Here is a 17,346-nt window from a genome sequence, read left to right as displayed (position 1 = left end):
AAAATATTTTTGTGTTCATTTGTACATCCAAACACTGAGCAACTGCCATGCTTCGTTCGCTCGTTTGCAAGCGATGTCTCTCGAGGAAAAAACAATATCGCGCTGGATCTAGATAACACAGTGTAAATTATCGTTAATAAAAGCACTACTTACTTACCGCTTGCGGGAATATAACGTTAGTTGAAATTGCCCCCTTCGTCCGTTTGAGACGCCGAGAGAAGCCTGGCTGCTTGATATTGTTCCAGGTTAGAAAAACAGTCCGTGGTGAAATGGGCAGAGCAACTAACAACTTCGAATTAAACTGTAGCGGTATCCGATGATAGATAGATAGATAGATAGATATATAGATAGATAGATAGATAGATAGATAGATAGATAGATAGATCTGCCATTTTCCCTATGATCCTCGCTTGTTTCTTCACCTGCAGAACTTCCGATGATTCGGCTGTGCAGTTTCGCCTGGCACTGAGCATGGGCTGGCATATGCAAATTTTTGGAGGCGTACATATTAATAATCCCAACTGTTGCGTCACAGTTGGTGTTATGTGGAGATTCGCCTGTTTTTCAGGGGTGTTTTTCAAAAACGAGATTTAAATAAGAAAGAGAAAACTATGGTGTTTGAGACTCACTGTATGTCATGTCCATGTACTGAACTCTTGTTATTTAACAATGCCAAGATAAATTCAATTTCACATTCTAGGGCACCTTTAACAGCCAATCAGAACCACCCTGCTGTAACGAGCTCGAGCATTTAAAGCGGCAGACAAGCAAGCGCTTAGAATAAACAAAACGATTTTGTCGCTGGCGGAACTTAAAACCACAGTTGGCTTTGGGAAACACACCCCTGAGCAGGAAATTAAGACAGGTCAGTGCTGGGTAAGAGAAAATTAAATGCATTTACATTTATTTTGAATCATTTAGAAGATGCTTTTACCCAAAGTGACTTACAAATGAGGAGAGCAATAAAGCAATCAAACTAACAATAAGACAACAATATGCAAGTGACCAGTCCTAGTTAGTCGTTTTCTCTTGTTTGGTGGGTGTCTCGAAAATGTCAGCCCAATCAGCAGCAACATGTATATAAACCACGTGGTAGAGATAGCTGGCACAATGAGTCCAAGTAAAGTCCTTTACAAATGTGTCCGCTGCAGCTCGGTATACGCAACAATTGAAGATATTAGAAGACATGTTTGTCATAAGAGTTTTATAGTAAAAATATAGCATATCAACAGTGATCAGCAATAATAATAAGCATCATACATTTTTCTTCTGAACATAAAGTTGATTTATTCATTTTTGTAAGAAAGAAAATATGATTCTTTACAGCATGAAAAGCTTTATTAAATATGACCCCAGGAACACAGTGATGTAGTTTTTTTATTTCATAAATGGTCACATCAGAATTTCATAGCAAAAAAATAAAATAATAATCACCTCAGAACAAGCAAGTATAGTACAGAGAGAATGCAAGCTATATATTCTGTACATCGTGTCTCATTTTAGAATCTTAAGAGCTATAGAATATATTTAATGAATTAATATATAGAATATATTAATATATTCAGTACAGCATGTCTGATTGTAGAATGTGAAGATCTGCTGTATTCAGTGCATCATGAAGTAGGAGAGCAGAGAACAGCAGAGGAACAGGAAGCTCTGGGTGACACTCTGAGCCCCGTTACACAGGTTCCCCTCACAACATGTGACGTTGCCAATGCCAACACTACTAACTGATGTTGTGGCGTCACAAATAGATTTGGACACACAGCCTTTTAAAACTGACTGGCCTACAGAAGCTGATGAAAAGAAAGAAAACAAAGGTTGATTCAGTCTAAGCTGGACATTGGTATACTGTATGTGATCTGTGTCAAATGTTTAAACCTATAAGAGAGTTTAAATGATAATGACTTTAATCTTCTTCCGTTTCCAGATCCTCACCTGTTCCTTTAATGCAGCGATCTTCAGTCCCTGAACATTTCACTGTGTTTGAGCAGCTCTTATCATCACAATAGTAACAATTCTTTCCATTTGAGATGGGTTCTACAGAGGGAAAATAAGTATTATTTTTATTTTATTTTTGTACAAAATATCTAATGCAACAACACTCCTTTAGCGGCTCCATTCAGTCAGTTCACCACAGACAAGCTGAATGTCATTTGGAAGTAAAATGAGTGTTGACTTTACAGAAGTAAATTATTCGTAGAGATGAATTCAGGGCTAGTTGGACACTTTTTACCAGTGAGATGACTTGTAAAAAGTGTCCCAATCAACCTGAATTCACCCTACATGATAACTGAAGTACAATACCTGGAACATCTTGGAGGTTACACAGGTCTGTGCTACAGCAGGAAGTAGTCGCCCTTACATTGCCGAAATTAAAGGACTGACTTAGACAGGCAGCAGCACAAGCTTTAGTGTTCCCTGTAGAACTAATGCCCCCTAAAGAATATGAATGAGACAGAAAAGACCAATTAAACTTAAAAATTGATTTATACTTTTTTTTCCCCTCCATTTCAAACTATTTTTTAAAATACAAATCATTACAATCTGAGAGAAACCATTAGAAAACTATGTAGAGTATTTTGTGATTGAAATAGTAAATTCTGCCAAAAAAAAAATAATTAAAAAAATAATAATAGTAGCATCTCCATCAGTCAATCATCATCTTTTTCAAACATATTAGACTTACCAACTTGTATCCCTATTATTGAACTCATGCACTGAGTAGATCCACTGGGACATGTTTTAACCGTTTGTCCTGCACAAGAACCCGCCGGACTCGTGCACTCATAACAGCTGAGAGAATGTCCTTTAGGAATAAAACAGAGAGAAAGAGACATCAATGATCTGTATTTGTACCCAGTAACATCACAAACATTATTTGTCTTCGTACCTGCAGTGAAGAGAATGAACAGAAGAAAAACTGAGATTTGCAGATCCATCTTTGATGAGGAGGAGAATGAAACAACGTGTCTGTTTCAGTGCTAATATATAGTCTAACAAAAGGGGAGGATCCTTATGAGAAAAACGAAACATAAACTTCAGCTTACATCATTTACTTGCCAGTTATGTGTATATGTCTACTTAAAGTAAACCAACCAGTTGACCCAAAAATGAAGATTATTCAAAACCTCTATGACTTTCTCTCTTCCATGGAACACAAAAGTAGATATTTAAAAAATCCATAACATGAAAGCCAATGGGTCTCAATGGTGTTTGGACCCAAACATTCTTTAAAATATATTCTTGTGTTCTGCAGAAGAAAGAAAATCACACATACTTAAGTTTACATATAGATTTAGCTATTAACTACATTCAGTGGTGAGTAAAGTTATAGAGAAACCAGGTCGAGACAGTTTTCAAGTTGTCAAAAATATACTGGTAACACTTTACAATAAGGTTCACTAGCTACATTAGTTTGAACTAATAATGAACTGCACTTATGCAGCGTGCATTAATCTTTGTTAATGTTAATTTCAACATTTACTAATACATTAATCAAATCTTGTCAACGTTAGTTAATGTACTGATTAACATGAACAAACAATGAATGACTGTATTTTTATTAACTAACGTTAACAAAGATGAACAGAATACAGTAACAAATGTTGCTCATGGTTTGTTGATGTTTGTTAATACTGTTTGTTAACTAATGAACCTTATTGTAAGGGTTAGGGTTACGGTGTTACCAATATACTTTATTATTGCAAAATTAAAGGATTACAATAAGAACAATTCAGTAGTACTTATACACATTACATGTCACCTACACATTGTGGGACATGTAACAACCTGTTTAAACAGAACCATAACTTTCATTTTCTCTGAAATCATGAGCAATGAGACTTTTGACTGTTACAGGTCTGCCAGGTTTCTGCACTTACTGATCATACTGCAATGCATATCACACATACTTTCTCTCCTGAGCACTGATCCCACACACATACCTACCTTATCATCACTCTCATCACCTCTAAGCACACACTTCACCCCAGTTCATTGTCCGATCTGGTTTCCATACGAAGTGAACAACTCTTCAATGAATCTCCAGTGTCACACCACATGTGTTTCTCAGTGATCCCTCCAGCGTCCCATCGTCCATCTCTCCATCCATCCATTTACTTCCTCTGTGTCTGCTTCCATAACAGTGACATTGTGAAAGACAAAAAACTAAGCCTTTAATGTCTCTATAATGTCACATCAGAGGGAGTTTTATCTGTTCATCACAATCTCAAGCACATGACTAAAACAGTAAAAATATAATATCCATGCATTTTCCAAGCAGCTTGTCTGATCGGGGATGCTGGAGCCTAGGTAAAATATACTATTTCTCTTTATTTATTTTTCTTTATTCATCTTATTTTAGGCTATAACACAAAAATGCAAGGAGTAGCCTACAAAAGCAAGAAAAAAAGCAAATGATAGACAACATCAACATCAGAACTATAAAGTGCGCGAACATTAACAAAGCATAGAAAAAAGTTTAAGAACTTTACATAAGGATACTTTATGCAGATTTCCAGAAAGCACTGCCACACACTTTGAAATCGACAGTGAACGTTTGGCTCAAAAGAATGTATATTCTCCATATGAATAACATTTAATTCAACCAAGTTTTGAAGCAAGGGGAGTCCAAAGATTTCCATTTTAAGAGTATTATAATTATTTGCAAGGATATGCTGCAAGAATATTTTTCTCTTCATTAAATGTTGTTTGAACAATGTCATTTGTGTGAATAGATGTGGTACATTAAGATTGAGATTAAAAAGAAAATGCAAGGCAGAGAGAGGGACCTTTTTCACTCTTGTGCAATAGTGATATGCAAACATAGCATGCACAAATATGTTTAGTGACAAAACAATGAACTTTTTTCATTGAGTCCCACTGTTAGAGCTGCAGGAAAAAATAAAAGTTGCTCTGAGGCATATTATAATATGTGGATGAAATTAAATTTGTGGATGAAGTTTAATTTTATACAAGTAAAAAATATCTGATATATCAAGATATTTTGAGAGATACTTCCATACAGACATATTGAAAATAACCACCTAATCATCCATTTTTAGAGCTGCACCAGGCAGATGGTTATGGTGAAGACCAGACAAGGGCACAATGACCCAGAGATCTGATGCCAGTGTTTCCCAACCCTGTTCATGGGCTAATCTTTCTTTTTGAGTTAACTATCCCTTTAAAGACATACATCATTCTTATGAAAGTACCTGAAATAGCTTGATGAACAGATATATTATCGCTATCATCTGCTTGTCTTCATGTTTCATCAGTCAAAACGTCTCTATCTGCATGTTATTATATCCAAGGCATTTCCTGAAACGTCATAAGTTTAATACTTCTATGAATCTCACTTGTGGACTTTCTGCGTGAGGGATGAATCAGTACTGGGCTTCCAGTATGAATGAAACAGATGACATGTGAGTGTTTAGCGCTCCATATCGCTATCATCTCCTCATTTTGGGTAAAAATAGAAAAATAATACTAAAGTACTTTGTAACGTAGTTACTTGAGTAGTTTTTTAAGCAAACTACTTATCTACTCTTACTTGAGTCATTTTATTTTTCAGTACTTCTACTTGTACTCAAGTAAATTATTACTTAAATAGCAATACTTTTACTTAAGTTCAATTTGTTAATACTCTTTCCACCACTGTCCAGGGTTGGGAAACTCTACTTTAAGCTCAAGGGTTGCCAGACCGGTCTGGCTGCCAGACAGTAACTCAGGTTATAGGGTAGGACGGGAAAAGAAACACAATACGACTGCATTAAACAAGACACTTCTCAACAAGTTCACAACAAAGGAATACAGTAAGGTTATATAGGTAGCTATGATGTTGTTGGTGATGATAAAACAAATGTACATATAATTGCTGTCAGGCAGAAATCTCATATTTTTTACATTTACATTTACATTTTACATTTAGTCATTTAGCAGACGCTTTTGTCCAAAGCGACTTACAAATTAGGACTAAATTAAGTGAGTCATCGTGAAGAGGCAAAAACAACGCAAGAAGTGCTCAAAATATGAAGTTCCGGTGTGGTGAACAATCGAGTCCGGTTGAAGAGATGAGTCCGAGCTTAGGACCCAAGCAATCCGATTGGTTCAAAGCACGTTTTATGAGTAATTGCTTTGGTGCCTGGTTACAAATAATACAAAATCACTTTATTATAGAAGAAGTTTGTACTACTTTATAACGAGTCATTAATGTATTTTAACTTATATGTTTAATATACTAGTATTTAACCGAAGATTGTGAAATTAAAAATTTCTCGTTGTTAGTGTGTTTTTTATAATAAATAAACAACATATTTGAGCTTCAAACAACTTCAAACAACTATTGACGCAGCTCGGACTCATCTCTTCAGCCGGACTCGATTGTTCAACACACCGGCATTGTTCAGAGTAGCGTAAGCCCAATAAAGGAGGATTAAAGGAAAAGGAAAGACATTATTTTTTTTTATTTTTTTTTTTATGAGGTTAAGTGCTCACGGAAGAGATGGGTTTTCAGCTGTCTTTTGAATGTTGTCAGTGATTCTGCATTCCGGATGAGGGTGGGGAGAGCATTCCACCAGCATGGAACTGTGAATGAGAATGTTCTGGAAATTGATTTTGTGGCTCTCTGTGCGGGAACCACGAGACGTCGCTCGTTGACCGATCGTAGTCTTCTGGTAGGGATGTAGACTCGTAGGAGTGGGTGAAAGAAGGAGGGAGCTGACCCTGTGATAGATCTTTTAGACCCTGTGATAGATCTTTTAAACACCAAGTTGTCAAAGTTGGTATTTATTGTGGTTGTATATATTGTCAGACATTTGCATGTGTCATTATAATGTTACATTTTTTTTTTTAAAATGACATTTTATGAATATCAAGCTCAAATGGAGTTAAATGCGAATGACAGAGATATGGTTTGTCCATCACTGGAACAGCCACATCCAAGATGGTCAGTGCGCATTACGTTTTCATCAACTTATTGGTTATAATTAAGTTTATTGTAGCAAAATGGGCCCTCAGTTTTTCTTGTTGTTGAATACATTTGGCCAAAATCTATATAAAAGATTAAGCGCTATGCACAGGATATTTAAAAACAGTACTATATTTGCTTCAAGCAGACGGAAAATCCCAGACCAAAGGTGCGTCTCAATTCACGTACGTATGCACTATTCTATGACGTTTTGTAGTATAAATAGTGCGGTGTGTTCACACTGAAAATTCTAAATAAAAAGTACACTTTAAATACCCGGATGATGCACTTAGTTAAAAACGAAGTGTGTAATGTCGGACACTTCATGCACTCTGTCGCAGCTTTAATTACTGGAGTGAGAGGGGTTTCAGACTCTGATGTTAAATGACAAAATAACCTTATAAAATTCATACACTACACAAATGAGTACATAGTGCATAAGTACATAGTGTATAAGTACATAGTGTATAGTGTGTCATTTGGCATGCAACTTTTGACTCTTCTCCGCCCCTTGAAATGCAAAAAAATTATAGACTTTATAGACACAGTGTTTCTTGTGTTTCATCTCTTGAGGGAAGCAAGGTTACAGTCGTAACCGAGGCGTTTTCGTAATGCCATCAACTGTTTTGACAGTCATTGTGCTGATTACACTATATATTTAAGTTGGATAGAAAACTAGTGCTTGTGTTTTGACAGATTGATTCAATTTTGAATCAGGTTTGCCATGTTTAAATAGAGTTCTAATAATTCTATATAAAAATTCTAATAAAGCAATATGAACAACAGCAGGGGCACTAATACTATCATTGTGTAAAAAAAAATAAAAAAATAAAAAACTGAGGAAGAAGAGTCGGCCTACTAGCCACTGTCAGAAAGTTAGTTTTATAATGCTTACCTATACAGTATACTACACTTTTAAATTTGCTTACATGATATTTCTATAGTTATGTTATAGTATATAGAAGTGGTCTCCAACGGATTTATCCTACTGTTTTTGATAACACAATAGATTTATAGAAAATCAACACAAAAAAAAAGTCAATAAATATTTTCATAATTTTTCAGGAATTATTTAGTTAACAAAATATAGTTTTGGGCAGAAAATTAACTATTTGGCCAATGTATGTGTGTTGCTGTGTTAAGGGTTTAGAAAAAGTACTTTAAGTAATGGTAAACGACTGGGTTACTAACCTAACCTCAGTTCTCTGAGATAAGGGAACAAGAGGCATTATTATTATTATTATTATTGCGTCTGCTAGACTCGACTTACTTTACCTAACCTGAGAATAATCAATAATAAGGTTAAAGGTGTTAAGATCAAAGTACACACATCGGTATACAATACATCCCTTGTAGTTTCCTTAAACCATCATTTATCATTAACTCCCCTTGTGATAAGCTATAAAATAAGCATTGAAACATACGTTATTTCATTCACATCCTGATCAAAGATGGTTCCCTTTTGGTGACCGACGAATAGGAATCTCGCTAGAGAGGCCAATCTACTTCGAGTGAAACTAAAACAAGCCAATACACATTGGCATGCAATCATTTGCATCAGCTGTGCAGCCTCGCAGCACAGGTATAACAAGCAGCTGGTGTGATTGCACTTCAGCTTTTTGCTTTGGAGCCAAGCACTTCGATGCACTCTACTAATTACAGAGTGACTTTACAAGTCTTTCTGGACCTCTCCATCTTCGGTGCGGGCGTGACAGCACAAATTTTGTCAAATTGAACAAAAACAAAACACTGTTATCACAGCTGGTAAGGTGTGCCGGAGAGCGCTCAACGGCCATTTTCACAGGCCGTTGCACATTCCTGTTTTTGTTTGCGGTGGCCATTCCCCTGTGTGCTTCAGCACCAGTGAGAGCAGTCCCTAAAAGAGCTTACACAGATAGAACGCGTCTTTTTAAAGATGACATTCTATCTGTGTGTTTCTGGATGCGGTCGTTACCTGGGATCACGGTATGGTCACAATCGCTGCCTCGTGTGTCTGGGCATTGAACACGCTGAGGCAGCTTTTGTGGATGAGTCATGTACCCATTGTGGGAAGATGACCATCGCAGAGCTGTGGTTGAGACTCTTGTTCCTGCGAAGGGGCGGAGAGTCCCTGTGCCTCTGCGTCGATCCAATCTCCCTCAGAGGGTTGCTTCGGGCAGTGACATGGGAGACCTGATTACGGTGAGGGCGTCTCCTTCAGGGAACCAACCCCCTAGGAGCCCTCACCCCTCTCATGCTCCGCAGCCAGTTGAGCCTCCATTGGAGAACACCGGACCACCCTCGAGGTGTGTACTGGGTGTCTCCTATGGAGCTTTTGTCTTTGTTTCACCGCTGGCCTCAAAACCAGCGGTACCCAAATTTTCAATAAAAGAGCAGTTTCTTCCATCTCTGGGTCCGAAGAGGGCCCGGAGGGCAGAGGGGGGAGAGAATCCTCACCACTCTCATCCGCCTCTTCTATCGCCAGCAGGCAGCAGTGTGCAGTTCAAGAACGCAACCAAGCCGCCTCCTGCACCTCCTGCCTCGTGGAACCAGGTAAGTGTTGCACAGCACACTCAGACTCCGCTATGGGCCTCTTCCCAGAGAGAGCCTCCCGAGCCGAGTCCCTATGTTCTACCTCGCTGCCCCACTCAGGGGTACCCCGAACTCGCTGCCCCACTTTGGTCCCGATTGCACGGCCTCTGCGAGCCTTGTTAGCACTCCCCAGTCCGTCTCGCTGGCTCATTCGGACCATCAGGCTCGGCTATGCGATTCAGTTTGCCCAGCATTCCCCCAAGTTTCGGGCCATCCACTCCACTACAGTGAGAGCAGCCGATGCCCATGTCTTGCGTACGGAGATCGCAGTCCTACTGGCGAAGGACGCGATAGAGCCGGTCCTTCCAGCCAATATGAGGTCAGGGCACTACAGTCCCTACTTCATTGTACCCAAGAAAGGTGGTGGGTTACGACCGATCTTGGACCTGCGAGTTTTGAATCGGAGCCTCCACAAGCTACCGTTCAAAATGCTCATGCAGAAACGCATTTTCGCATCCATCCCCAAGATTGGTTTCCAGCGATCGACCAGAAGGACGCATACTTTCATGTCTCGATTCTTCCTCGACACACGCTTTGCGTTCGAGGGTCGAGCATATCAGTACAAGGTCCTGCCCTTTGGGCTGTCCCTGTCTCCCCGTGTCTTCATGAAAGTTACGGAGGGGGCCCTTGTTCCCATGAGAGAACAGGGCGTTCGCATTCTCAACTATCTCGACGACTGGCTCATACTAGCACACTCCCGAGATCAGTTATGCGAACACAGGGACCTCGTGCTCAGCCAACTCAGCCAGCTGGGCCTTCAGGCCAACTGTGAAAAGAGCAAACTTGCCCCTGTGCAGAGAATCTCTTTTCTAGGTATGGAGTTGGATTCGGTCGCACAGACAGCGCGCCTCACAGAGCAACGCATTCAGTCGGTGCTGAACTGCTTGAACACGGTCAAAGGCAGGATGGCGGTCCCACTGAAATTCTTTCAGAGGTTCCTGGGGCATATGGCAGTGGCAGCAGCGGTAACTCCGCTCGGGCCGCTCCATATGAGACCGCTTCAGCACTAGCTTCAAGGCAGAGTCCAGAGATGGGCATGGCATCATGGCACTCACAATCACAGTCACACCGGCATGCCGCCAGACCTTCAGCCCGTGGTCAGACCCCTCTTTCCTTCGGGCAGGAGTCCCTCTGTTTCACGAGTTTATTCACTCTCTAAATAAATTAAGGCAACTCCATGCATTTCCCAGAAGCCGCAATATGAAAACGAAAAAATGTGCGGTTTGCGTGATCAGTCACAATGGAGTCGGAAGAGGAGCAGAGGTAGAGGTAGAGATGGAGCTAGAGGTAGAGATGGAGCCCGAACAACAGAGCCAGGGCAAGAATGCATTTCTATCTTGGAAATTCAAACAGCATTTCACATTAAAGAAAAGGAAGGAAGAATGAAATATAACTGTGCAGAGCAACCTCTGCTTGCCAGCAACCAATCTCCTTTCAGTGTCCAAAGACCAAAGACCTGAAGAAGCATCTTTAAGTTTTTTTTTTTTTTTTTTTTTAATTAGCCAGGTTTAGTCGCCTGCTGTAGTTTTACTGGTCACCTTGCTATTTTATAGTTGTATCAGGTAGCTAATTTTATTTAATTTTTCGTGTTCGCATTTATGAGGAAAAAACAAAGTTACAGACCTGATCACTCTGAAAGTGGCACTAAAAGACTGCTTTAAAACTTTCACAGAGACCTCAAACAGAAAGCACAAAGCCTTTCTTTAAAGTGAATTTCGTTTTGTATTAATTGTATCTTAATTTTAACAAATGTTTCATCAACCAATTGCTTTGATTTAATAAATAAGAAGTGAATATAGCAGACAATAGATAATCACGATACGGAGGTGCTGGTGCGTGACCTTGTCACGGTTCATGAATCGGCTGTCTCATGCTGATGTGTCTGTGTGAATGTAATTGTGTGGGTGTGGTTACTCGTTGTGTTGATTAGTGTCTCCAGCTGTCATCAATCTCAGTTCCCTTTATATGCCCAGTAATTTCCCTCTCATGTTGTCAGATCGTTGTGGTTGTTCCTCGGTGTGTGTCCTGTTCCTGTGCCTCGTCTGCTAAGATTCTTCGTTCTGGATTTCGTCAGTTCTTCGTGTCGTTTGATGTTCCACGGTTCCTGGTTGTCTTCACTCGAGCACGCAGTTCACCGCACCACCACCGGATCGCCATCTCGTCCCTGCTTCATCACCACCTGAGTGTTTGTCCCCGGCCTGTGTCTTTTTCTGACCATCTTAATAAACTGAGTTTTACTTGCAATTTGCATCCTCCTGTTATTTCATCACAGAACGATCTGACCAGATCATGGATGCAGCAAGCCCGTCCCAGATCAACGATTTCATCGCTCACAGTATCTCACGTATGGACCAGCAAGAGGAGAGCATCTCGGGCACAGGTCGGGCGGTGCAAGCACTCGTGAAGCAGGTGTCCGAGCTCACCCAACAGGTACAACTTCTACGGACTCCCACTGCGCCCCCCACGCCGTCCGTTCCCCCACCACCAGCGCCTGCTGCTGCAGACAGCCCAGAGCCACGCCTACCCACACCCGAGGGTTATTCCGGCGAGCCGGAATTTTGCAGAGCGTTCCTCACGAGATGTTCCATGCATTTCGCTCTACAGCCACGCACGTTCCGGAGCGAACAGGCTAAGGTGGCATTTGTGTTGACCCTGCTGTCAGGGAGAGCAGCGCTTTGGGGAACGGCGGTGTGGGAGAACGGAGACAACTGCTGCACCTCGTTCCTGGCACTCTCCGAGGAGATGAGGAGAGTATTCGATCGTGCAGTGGCGGGTAAGGAGGCGGCCAGATTACTCGCCGAACTGCGACAGGGAGAAGGCTCGGTGGCGGACTTTTCTATCCGGTTCCGCACCCTGGCCGCAGAGTGCCGTTGGAACGAGGAGGCGCAGTGGGATATGTTCCTGCATGGGCTGGCTGACCGTGTTCAACAGGAGATTTATGCCCTGGACTTACCCGAGACCCTCAATGGATTGGTGGAACTGGCTTTAAGAGTTGACGCTCGTCTGAATCGTGTGACCAGATTAACGCGTACCAGTCGCCCACAGCCCAGCACGGAGGACCATCAACCCGGCGGCGCGAGCGCGGTCAGCCCCACATTCGACCATGAGCCCATGCAGGTGGGGAGAGCTCGGCTTTCCCGGGAGGAGAGGGAAAGGCGGAGATCCCAAGGACTCTGTCTTTACTGTGGCCGGGCGGGCCATTACATCCATGCCTGCCCGGTAAAAGGGGCAAGCCCGATAGTAAGTATGAGGCTACTATCGGGTGGGATCTCCGCCGAGAAGACCTCATCACCATCATCGACCCTCCTCCCGGTAAGACTGAGATGGCGAACATCGACGCACAGCACCAGCGCACTACTGGATTCGGGAGCACAGGGTAATTTCATGGACTTTAAACTTGCACTGAAGCTTCAGATTCCCATCACTCCTCTCTCACGTCACATTACTGTCAACGCACTCAATGGTCAAGAACTCCCCCGGATTACTCATTCTACTGAAAACATCACCCTCATCACTTCGGGCAATCATACGGAACTCATTTCATTTCTCCTCATGGACTCACCACTTGCACCAGTGGTTTTGGGACACCCGTGGCTGTCCAAACACAATCCCCGTGTCGACTGGAGCACTAACACTGTTTCCACTTGGAGTAACCACTGTCATGAGTCTTGTTTACTGTCTGCCTGTCCTTCTGTGTCTGGTTCTGTGTTTCAGAGTGAGGCAGCGGATTTGTCAAACGTGCCCGCGGAGTACCTCGACCTGAAGGAGGTGTTCAGTAAGTCTCGTGCTGCTTCTCTTCCTCCGCATCGTTCCTATGACTGTGCGATAGATCTACTGCCAGGTAAATCTCCGCCTAAGGGCAAACTTTACTCTCTTTCTGTTCCCGAGAGGGAGGCCATGGAGAAATATATTTCTGATTCTCTAGCCTCTGGGTTCATCCAACCTTCCTCTTCTCCTGCGGGGGCGGGGTTCTTTTTCGTTGGGAAGAAGGATGGTTCTCTGCGACCTTGCATTGATTACCGAGAGCTGAACAACATCACGGTAAAGAATTCTTATCCTTTGCCGTTGATGTCTTCAGCTTTTGAGAGGTTGCAGGGAGCATCTATTTTCACGAAACTGGACTTACGTAATGCATATCATTTGGTTCGCATCAGGAAGGGGGATGAATGGAAAACCGCTTTTAATACCCCTAGAGGACACTTTGAATATTTGGTTATGCCTTTCGGGCTTTCCAACAGTCCAGCGGTTTTCCAGGCACTCGTTAATGACGTGTTGAGAGACATGGTTGATCGGTTCATATATGTTTACCTGGATGACATATTGATTTTTTCTTCGTCTCTCCAGGAACACGTTCAACACGTCAGACGAGTGCTCCAGAGATTGTTAGAGAATGGGCTTTTTGTCAAGGCGGAGAAATGCGCGTTTCATGCACAGTCTGTTCCCTTCCTAGGGTACATCATCTCTTCTGAGGGAGTGCGCATGGATCCTGACAAGGTTAAGGCTGTGGTAGATTGGCCAAGTCCAGATTCCCGTAAGGCCCTACAGCGGTTTCTGGGATTCGCCAATTTTTACCGGCGTTTTATTCGCAATTTCAGCCAACTAGTCGCACCTCTGACCGCCTTGACCTCCCCCCGAACGACGTTCAGGTGGTCGAACACTGCCGAGGCAGTGTTCACCAAACTTAAGAGTCGCTTCGTTTCGGCTCCCATTCTTGTCACCCCTGATCCCACACGTCAGTTCGTGGTGGAGGTCGACGCGTCAGAGGTGGGAGTAGGAGCAGTTCTTTCACAACGCGCTTCCTCAGACGACAAGATGCATCCCTGCGCGTTTTTTTTCTCATCGACTGTCGCCTGCCGAACGTAATTATGACATTGGTAACAGAGAGTTGTTGGCGGTCAAGTTAGCGTTGGAGGAGTGGCGTCATTGGTTAGAGGGTTCGGGGGTACCCTTTATCGTTTGGACCGATCATAAGAATCTTGAATACATCAGATCTGCTAAAAGACTCAACTCCAGGCAGGCTCGGTGGGCTCTTTTTTTCGGACGTTTTGATTTTGTTCTCTCATACCGCCCGGGTTCCAAAAACATCAAACCCGATTCTTTATCTCGTATTTTTGATCCTTCCGAACGCCCGGTGACTCCCGAGTGTATTTTACCTGAGAAGATTGTCGTCTCCACTCTAGTATGGGAGGTCGAATCGAGGGTCAAGACAGCCCTAGAAGGGGTAACGCCTCCGCCTGGTTGCCCACCGGGTCGTTTGTTTGTTCCGGAGGGGTTACGGTCCGACGTTATTCGATGGGGTCATTGCTCCAACGTGGCTTGTCATCCAGGAGTGACGCGAACCAGTTTTTTAGTTAAACAACGATTCTGGTGGCCATTAATGGCTCGCGACATTCACGATTTTGTATTGGCTTGTTCAGTCTGTGCCACTGGTAAGACATCTAACCAACCCCCAGATGGGCTACTTCGACCTCTGTCTGTCCCTTCAAGACCCTGGTCCCATATCGCTCTAGATTTTGTCACCGCCCTCCCGCCCTCCAAGGGCATGACGGTTGTTTTAACCGTAGTGGACCGGTTCTCGAAGGCGGCACATTTCATCCCCTTGCCCAAATTACCTTCAGCCAAGGAGACAGCGGTCACAGTCATAGATCACGTCTTTCGGTTACATGGCCTCCCGATGGACGTGGTCTCTGACAGAGGTTCCCAATTCGTATCCAAATTTTGGCGAGAATTTTGTAAGTTACTGGGGGCCACGGTCAGTCTGTCCTCGGGCTATCACCCCCAGAGCAATGGTCAGTCTGAGCGAGCCAACCAGGACCTCGAGAGAATGTTGCGATGTTTGGTTGCCAAGAATCCGTCGTCCTGGAGCCAACAGCTTTCTATGGTGGAGTACGCCCACAATTCGTTACCAGTGTCATCCACGGGCCTCTCGCCTTTTAAGTGTAGTTTAGGTTACCAGCCACCAATTTTTCCTAGTCTGGAATCCGAGGTCGCGGTCCCCTCCGCTCACGCATTCGTCCAGAGGTGTCGCCATACTTGGACTAGAGCCCGTGAGACTCTACTCCAAGCAGGGGGGCGCATGAAGGCCAAGGCCGATCGCCACCGGTCAAAGCCTCCCGTTTACGTCGTGGGTCAAAAAGTGTGGCTTTCTACAAAGAATATTCCGCTCCGCTCCGTGTCTAACAAGTTAGCTCCCAAATTCATTGGCCCGTTTCCTGTCACCAAAATTATTAGTCCGGTGACAGTCCGACTCAAACTCCCTCCTGCGTACAGGAGAATTCATCCCGCCTTCCATGTATCCAAAATCAAGCCTGTGTTTTATTCTCACTTTAATCCGCCTGCCCCGGTTCCCCCCCCGCCGCGACTCGTAGATGGGGAACCAACTTATTCGGTACATCGCATTCTGGACTCGAGACGGAGGGGACGCGGATTTCAGTACTTGGTGGACTGGGAGGGTTACGGTCCGGAGGAGAGAAGTTGGGTACCTGCTAGAGACATTCTGGATCACTCCCTTATCGATGATTACAATCGACAGGTAAGGGTGTCTGGGAACGCCAGGCGGCGTTCCTAGGAGAGGGGGTACTGTCACGGTTCATGAATCGGCTGTCTCATGCTGATGTGTCTGTGTGAATGTAATTGTGTGGGTGTGGTTACTCGTTGTGTTGATTAGTGTCTCCAGCTGTCATCAATCTCAGTTCCCTTTATATGCCCAGTAATTTCCCTCTCATGTTGTCAGATCGTTGTGGTTGTTCCTCGGTGTGTGTCCTGTTCCTGTGCCTCGTCTGCTAAGATTCTTCGTTCTGGATTTCGTCAGTTCTTCGTGTCGTTTGATGTTCCACGGTTCCTGGTTGTCTTCACTCGAGCACGCAGTTCACCGCACCACCACCGGATCGCCATCTCGTCCCTGCTTCATCACCACCTGAGTGTTTGTCCCCGGCCTGTGTCTTTTTCTGACCATCTTAATAAACTGAGTTTTACTTGCAATTTGCATCCTCCTGTTATTTCATCACAGACCTAGAGTTCATCTCATAAATGAACCGAAACTTAGCGTATAATAGGGCTGGGTAAAAATATCGATTCATCAATGCATTGCAATTATTTGTTTCTCAATTCAATATCGATTCATCAAATCCTATGGATCGATTCAGCCCTCCGGCCAGTGGCGGCGCTGTGGGCAACACACTAGTGAGAGAGCGTTCAGCGTTGTACAAACAAGCGGCAACTTCCCCGTCTCTTACAGCAGAAAAAAAACATGTTTACAGCCTGGATCTCTATGTTGCTTTGGTCTATACAGCTAATTTTGCCCTTCATAACAACTGTGAGGAGGGTGATTTTTTTTTTTTTTTTAAAAACTCATCCGTTTAGTTGATTAATATTTAAAGTTCTGCATAATTAAGGGTGTAGCCACTTGAGTGACAGATGGATTCCCGCTGATGTCAATGCTAGCCGTTTGTCTGCTGTTACTAGCCGTCACTTCACCTCAGCAAATGTTGCTGCTGAACTTGCCATCTCTGCAGTGTTTTGTGCTTTTTTTCCCGGGATTATTTCATACAATTTAATACACCCATTAAAGGGTTAGTTCACCCAAAAATGAAAATTTTGTCAGTAATTACTTACCCTCATGTTGTTCCAACCGCGTAAGACCTTCGTTCATCTTCGGAACACAAATTAAGATATTTTTGATTAAATCTGAGAGCTGATCACTTCTCCATAGGCTGCTAGGTGACCGAAACTTGCTGGCCCAGAAAAGTTATTAAAGAGATCGTTAATATAGTCCAAGTGACTACAGTGGCTTAATCTTAAGT

The 17,346-nt window shown here is 43.1% G+C and overlaps 1 protein-coding gene and 1 long non-coding RNA gene across 2 annotated transcripts in view; both read right to left on the bottom strand.

The window, feature by feature from the left end:
* LOC307144951 (urokinase plasminogen activator surface receptor-like) overlaps nucleotides 1-17,346 on the bottom strand; it is a 32,725-nt gene that overhangs the window by 11,000 nt on the left and 4,379 nt on the right. The window lies entirely within an intron of this gene.
* Nucleotides 1,955-2,968, bottom strand: LOC307144957. The gene is made up of 4 exons (XR_013818859.1): nucleotides 2,894-2,968; nucleotides 2,690-2,809; nucleotides 2,308-2,439; nucleotides 1,955-2,040 (listed from the first exon to the last, which is right to left on the bottom strand). It is a non-coding gene; the product is annotated as an uncharacterized lncRNA (long non-coding RNA).

The sequence above is a fragment of the Squalius cephalus genome (genome assembly GCF_949319135.1).
Source record: "Squalius cephalus genome assembly, chromosome: 17".
NCBI lineage: Eukaryota > Metazoa > Chordata > Actinopteri > Cypriniformes > Leuciscidae > Squalius > Squalius cephalus.
Note: the sequence above shows the minus strand (reverse complement) of the source record. Positions and strands in the feature narration are given on the sequence as shown.